The sequence below is a fragment of the Protopterus annectens genome, chromosome 15.part0, assembly GCF_019279795.1.
Source record: "Protopterus annectens isolate FY-2018-M chromosome 15.part0, PAN1.0, whole genome shotgun sequence".
NCBI classification, from domain to species: Eukaryota; Metazoa; Chordata; order Ceratodontiformes; family Protopteridae; genus Protopterus; species Protopterus annectens.
In genome coordinates, this window is record NC_056749.1 from 107,796,257 (window position 1) to 107,803,311 (window position 7,055).

A 7,055-nucleotide genomic window follows, 5' to 3' on the forward strand; every position below is an offset into this window, starting at 1 on the left:
GTGGATCTTAGGTGTATCCTGTATAATAGGTATAGTAGGTTCAGATACAAAAAAGTAGTTGTAAAGTTCTAAGTTAATCTGTCCTAGTTGTAAGCATTCAAAAAGTTCATTGTAAATTCTATTAGTACATTGTTTCACTTGCTCTATGGTTAAAGAAGCATATACCATATTGTTGTTAAGCATAACATTCATAGCATTACTATAAAAAGCATAGTCCATAATCACCATAGATCCTCCCTTATCAGCTGGTCTAATGCTTAGGATGGGATCATGACATAGTTGTTCAAGAGCTAATCTTTCAGTCTTATTTAGATTAAAAACATTTTTAGTATTTTTTTCTTTCCTCGTACATAGCACATATATCATTCATGTAGGCTTTCTCAAAAACATCAAGTACATCTATTGAAGGAGGTATAAAATAACTAGCTTTAGCCAAACATGTTACCAAGCTAGGCAATCAACATACTTTTAAATTTATGGTTATAGAAGTGGTAAAAATGGTCAACAGAGGGGGACCTAATAAAAACAAGGTGGAAAATAAAGAACTTGAGTGGATTATAAGGATGAGTGCAAATATAGGGAAAGGTTTGAATGACAAGATTTCTGTTAAACCTGTCTTGGTTAATAGACCCTTAGTTAGATAGCATATCTATTTGTTATGTCTCTACACCCTTGTTCCCTTTTAAAATATTTTTAATGATTTTTAATGACAAGTATTAGGATGTTTCATGTCTTAAATGAGCTGCTGTCTTTAAATATTTTTATTCTTAATTGAGTCTGATGTATGATTGGCTGCTGCCTATTTAAAAGCATCACGGTTTTACATTATGTGTGTCTGATGAAGCAGCTTTGGCTGCGAAAGCGCTCACCTATTTGCAACTGAAATAAAGAATTCTGGTTTTTAGAAGTTGTGCTCCGTTGCCCCCATTACTTTTGTTCTTTGTTTGCTTGTTTTACTGGAGGAACGGTTTACCTGCACCGTTACATTTGTTTTTTGCTGCTTAGTGATTTGTTTGTAAAGAAGTATGTTATTGAGAAACAAAGTCTAAAAATAACTGTGCAGATGGCAAGTGGAAGGACATCAACAAAGTAAAGAGATGTAACATCAAGCAAGATAAAGTTGGAACATCAAGTTTCAGATAACTGAGTTTCCTCGGACCACTGAACTTGAAAGAATCAAGGACAAATCATAAATCAGAAGAACAGCACATTTGGTCTACCTGCATCATCACAGCTCGGGTCCCCCCCAGCAACTGCAACATTGCCAGATAAAACCACTGCTACAGTCCGGTTTCTCCCTACACTTATTGAAAGCTAAGATTAATACTTTTTAATAAGGATACCTACCAGAAAAGTCTGAATAGCACACTTGGTCTACCAGCATCATCGCAGCTCGGGTCCACCCTCCCCCCCCCAGCAACTGCAACATTGCCAGATAAAACCACTGCTACGGTCCAGTTTCTCCCTACAGTTATTGCATGTCAAGAATAACACTTTTTAATAAGGATACCTACCAGACAAGTCTGCATAGCACACTTGGTCTATCTGCATCATCACAGCTCGGGTTTCTCTCCCCCCGCCAGCAACTGCAACATTGCCAGATAAAACCACTACTACAGTCTAGTTTCTCCTTACAGTTATTGCATGCCAAGAATAACACTTTTTAATAAGGATACCTATCAGACAAGTCTGCATAGCACACTTGGTCTATCTGCATCATCGCAGCTCGGGTTCCTCCTCCCCTCCCCCAGCAACTGCATCATTGCCAGATAAAACCATTGCTACGGTCCGGTTTCTCCCTACAGTTATTGCAAGGCAAGAATAACACTTTTTAATAAGGATACCTACCAGACAAGTCTGCATAGCACACTTGGTCTACCTGCATCATCGCAGCTCGCCCCCCCCCCCCAGCAACTGCAACATTGCCAGATAAAACCACTGCTACGGTCCAGTTTCTCCCTACAGTTATTCCATGTCAAGAATAACACTTTTTAATAAGGATACCTACCAGACAAGTCTGTATAGCACACTTGGTCTATCTGCATCATCGCAGCTCAGCCCCCCCCCCCCAGCAACTGCAACATTGCCAGATAAAACCACTGCTACAGTCCGGTTTCTCCCTACACTTATTGAAACCCAAGATTAACACTTTTTAATAAGGATACCTACCAGACAAGTCTGCATAGCACACTTGGTCTACCAGCATCATCGCAGCTCGGGTCCACCCCCCCCCCCCCACAGCAACTGCAACATTGCCAGATAAAACCACTGCTATGGTCCGGATTCCCCCTACAGCGATTGCAAGTCAAGAATAACAACTTTTAATACGGATACCTACTAGACAAGTCTGCATAGCACACTTGGTCTGCATGCATCATCGCAGCTCGGGTTCCTCCTCCCCTCCCCCAGCAACTGCATCATTTCCAGATAAAACCACTGCTACGGCCCGGTTTCTCCCTACAGTTATTGCAAGGCAAGAATAACACTTTTTAATAAGGATACCTACCAGACACGTCTGCATAGCACACTTGGTCTACCTGCATCATCGCAGCTCCCCCCCCCCCCCAGCAACTGCAACATTGCCAGATAAAACCACTGCTACGGTCCAGTTTCTCCCTACAGTTATTGCATGTCAAGAATAACACTTTTTAATAAGGATACCTACCAGACAAGTCTGCATAGTACACTTGGTCTATCTGCATCATCGCAGCTCGGGTTCCTCTCCCCCCGACAGCAACTGCAACATTGCCAGATAAAACCACTACTACAGTCCAGTTTCTCCCTACAGTTATTGCAAGCCAAGAGTAAAACTTTTTAATAAGGATGCCTACCAGACAAGTCTGCATAGCACACTTGGTCTATCTGCATCATCGCAGCTCGAGCCCCACCCCCCCAGCAACTGCAACATTGCCAGATAAAACCACTGCTATGGTCCAGTTTCTCCCTACAGGTTATTGCAAGTCAAGAATAACACTTTTTAATAAGGATACCTACCAGACAAGTCTGCATAGCACACTTGGTCTATCTGCATCATCGCAGCTCGGGCCCCCCCCCCCAGCAACTGCAACATTGCCAGATAAAACCACTGCTACAGTCTGGTTTCTCCCTACAGTTATTGCAAGCCAAGAATAACACTTTTTAATAAGGATACCTACCAGACAAGTCTGCATAGCACACTTGGTCTACCTGCATCATTGCAGCTCGGGCCCCCCCCCCCCTGCAACTGCAACATTGCCAGATAAACCACTGCTACAGTCCGGTTTCTCCCTACAGTTATTGCAAGCCAAGAGTAACACTTTTTAATAAGGATACCTACCAGACAAGTCTGCATAGCACACTTGGTCTACCTGCATCATCGCAGCTCGGGCCCCCCCCCCCACCCCAGCAATTGCAACATTGCCAGATAAAACCACTGCTACTGTCTCGTTTCTCCCTACAGTTATTGCAAGTCAAGAATAACACTTTTTAATAAGGATACCTACCAGATAAGTCTGCATAGCTGTTAGAGAAATATGTATTAATATATATGTTTAGTGCTTATTAGAAGCTAAAAGAGTTAGCACATTTCATTCTATTTTATGTACAGCTTAATTCTGTATGAAATTATAAGATGATCTTTCAAACTACAGTATGATTTCTGAAACTGCAGGATGCACCCTGACCTAGTATTTGCTAGCACAGCAAAATTCATGTTTATGGCTTTTGGAAATGTACTGAGAAGCAGGTGAGTATCTGCTAGGTCAGGGAAATGAATAAATAGTGTATGAATAGAACAATACTGTTTTCTATAGTATGGTTGAATATGAACAATCAGCTCGGTTCGTGTTATGAGAACATGCACAGCTGCGGAAAAGAAGAGATACATGAAACAAAAGACAGCTTGAAGAATCTGTACTTGCTTTGTGCTCGAATTAGCTATAGTACCTTGAATGGTAACGTAATATAGTGGGAAGCTGTATCTAACCGGTGGTCACCAAGGCCACGTTGTTTTTCTTAGGAAGTTTTTCATAAAATTGATAGTGCAAGCAGAAATTCATGGACAAACAGCTGCTATGAAGTAATGATGTTAAAACTTGTGATCTGTTATGTCAGCTTGGTAGGCAATGTCTTGTTAGAAAATGTGTAAAAATGACTTTACTTCCTGATTTTAGTTAGACAAACTCTGTATTAACATGTTTTTGTCTCCTTGCTGCAAGATTAAACTGCCTTAACCTGAACCTGCTGTGTATTGATCATTTTGAAGTTTATTTTTCCTTTGACAATAGCACACTTGGTCTACCTGCATCATCGCAGCTAGGGTCCCCCCCACCCCACCCCAGCAACTGCAACATTGCCAGATAAAACCACTACTACAGTCCAGTTTCTCCCTACAGTTATTGCAAGCCAAGAATAAAACTTTTTAATAAGGATACCTACCGGACAAGTCTACATAGCACACTTGGTCTATCTGCATCATCGCAGCTCACCCCCCCCCCCCCAGCAACTGCAACATTGCCAGATAAAACCACTGCTACAGTCTGGTTTCTCCCTACAGTTATTGCAAGCCAAGAATAACACTTTTTAATAAGGATACCTACCAGACAAGTCTGTATAGCACACTTAGTCTACCTGCATCATCGCAGCTCGGGTCCCCAGCCCCCCAGCAACTGCATCTTTGAGAGATAAAACCACTGCTACTGTCTGGTTTCTCCCTACAGTTATTGCAAGGCAAGAATAACACTTTTTAATAAGGATGCCTACCAGACAAGTCTGCATAGCACACTTGGTCTACCTGCATCATCGCAGCTCGGGTCACCCCCAGCAACTGCAGCATTGCCAGATAAAACCACTGCTACAGTCTGGTTTCTCCCTACAGTTATTGCAAGCCACGAATAACACTTTTTAATAAGAATACCTACCAGACAAGTCTGCATAGCACACTTGGTCTACCAGCATCATTGCAGCTCGGGTCCCCCACCCAGCAACTGCAACATTGCCAGATAAACCACTGCTATGGTCCGGTTTCTCCCTACACTTACTGCAAGCCAAGAATAACACTTTTTAATAAGGAAACCTACCAGACAAGTCTGCATAGCACACTTGGTCTACCTGCATCATCGCAGCTCAGGTCCCCCCCCAGAAACTGCAACATTGCCAAATAAAACCACTGCTACAGTCTGGTTTCTCCCTACAGTTATTGCAAGCCAAGAATAACACTTTTTAATAAGGATACCTACCAGACAAGTCTGCATAGCACACTTGGTCTACCTGCATCATTGCAGCTCGGGTCCCCCCCCCCCCCAGCAACTGCAACATTGCCAGATAAAACCACTGCTACTGTTCCGTTTCTCCCTACAGTTATTGCAAGTCAAGAATAACACTTTTTAATAAGGATACCTACCAGACAAGTCTGCATAGCTGTTAGAGAAATATGTATTAATATATATGTTTAGTGCTTATTAGAAGCTAAAAGAGTTAATACATTTCATTCTATTTTATGTACAGCTTAATTCTGTATGAAATTATAAGATGATATTTCAAACCACTGTATGCTTTCTGAAACTGCAGGATGCACCCTGACCTAGTATTTGCTAGCACAGCAAAATTCATGTTTATGGCTTTTGGAAATGTACTGAGAAGCAGGTGATTATCTGCTAGGTCAGGGAAATGAATGAATAGTGAATGAATAGAACAATACTGTTTTCTATGATATGATTGAATATGAACAATCAGCTCTGTTCGTGTTATGAGAACATGCACAGCTGCGGAAAAGAAGAGATACATGAAACAAAAGACTGCTTGAAGTATCTGTACTTGCTTTGTGCTCAAATTAGCTATAGTACCTTGAATGGTAACATAACATAGTGGGAAGCTGTATCTAACTGGTGGTCACCAAGGCCATGTTGTTTTTCTTAAGAAGTTTTTCATAAAATTGATAGTGCAAGCAGAAAATCATGGAGAAACAGCTGCTATGAAGTAATGATGTTAAAACTTGTGATCTGTTACGTCAGCTTGGTAGGCAATGTCTTGTTAGAAAATGTATAAGAAATTACCTTACTTCCTGATTTTAGTTAGACAAACTCTATATTAACATGTTTTTGTCTCCTTGCTGCAAGATTAAACTGCCTTAACTTGAACCTGCCGTGTATTGATCATTTTGAAGTTTATTTTTCCTTTGACAATAGCACACTTGGTCTACCTGCATCATCGCAGCTCAGGTTTCTCCCCACCCCCCAGCAACTGCAACATTGCCAGATAAAACCACTACTACAGTCCAGTTTCTCCCTACAGTTATTGCAAGCCAAGAATAAAACTTTTTAATAAGGATACCTACCAGACAAGTCTGCATAGCACACTTGGTCTATCTGCATCATCGCAGCTCGGGTTCCCCCCCAGCAACTGCAACATTTCCAGATAAAACCACTGCTATGGTCCGGTTTCTGCCTACAGTTATTGCAAGCCAAGAATAACACTTTTTTATAAGGATACCTACCAGACAAGTCTGCATAGCACACTTGGTCTACCTAAATCATCGCAGCTCAGGTACCCCCCCCCCCCCATCAACTGCAACATTGCCAGATAAAACCACTGTTACGGTCCGGTTTCTCCCTAAACTTATTGCAAGCCAAGAATAACACATTTTAATAAGGATACCTACCATATAAGTCTGCATAGCACACTTGGTCTACCTTCATCATCGCTGCTCGGGTTCCTCCCACCCCCAGCAACTTGCAACATTGCCAGATAAAACCTCTGCTACTGTCTGGTTTCTCCCTACAGTTATTGCAAGCCAAGAATAACACCTTTTAATAAGGATACCTACCAGACAAGCCTGCATAGCACACTTGGTCTACCTGCGTCATCGCAGCTTGGGTCCCCCCCCCCAGCAACTGCAACATTGCCAGATAAAACCACTGCTACAGTCCAGTTTCTCTCTACAGTTATTGCAAGCCAAGAATAACACTTTTTAACAAGGATACCTACCAAACAAGTCTGCATAGCACACTTGGCCTACCTGCATCATCGCAGCTCGGGTTCCTCCCCCCCAGCAACTGCAACGTTGCCCTATAAAACCA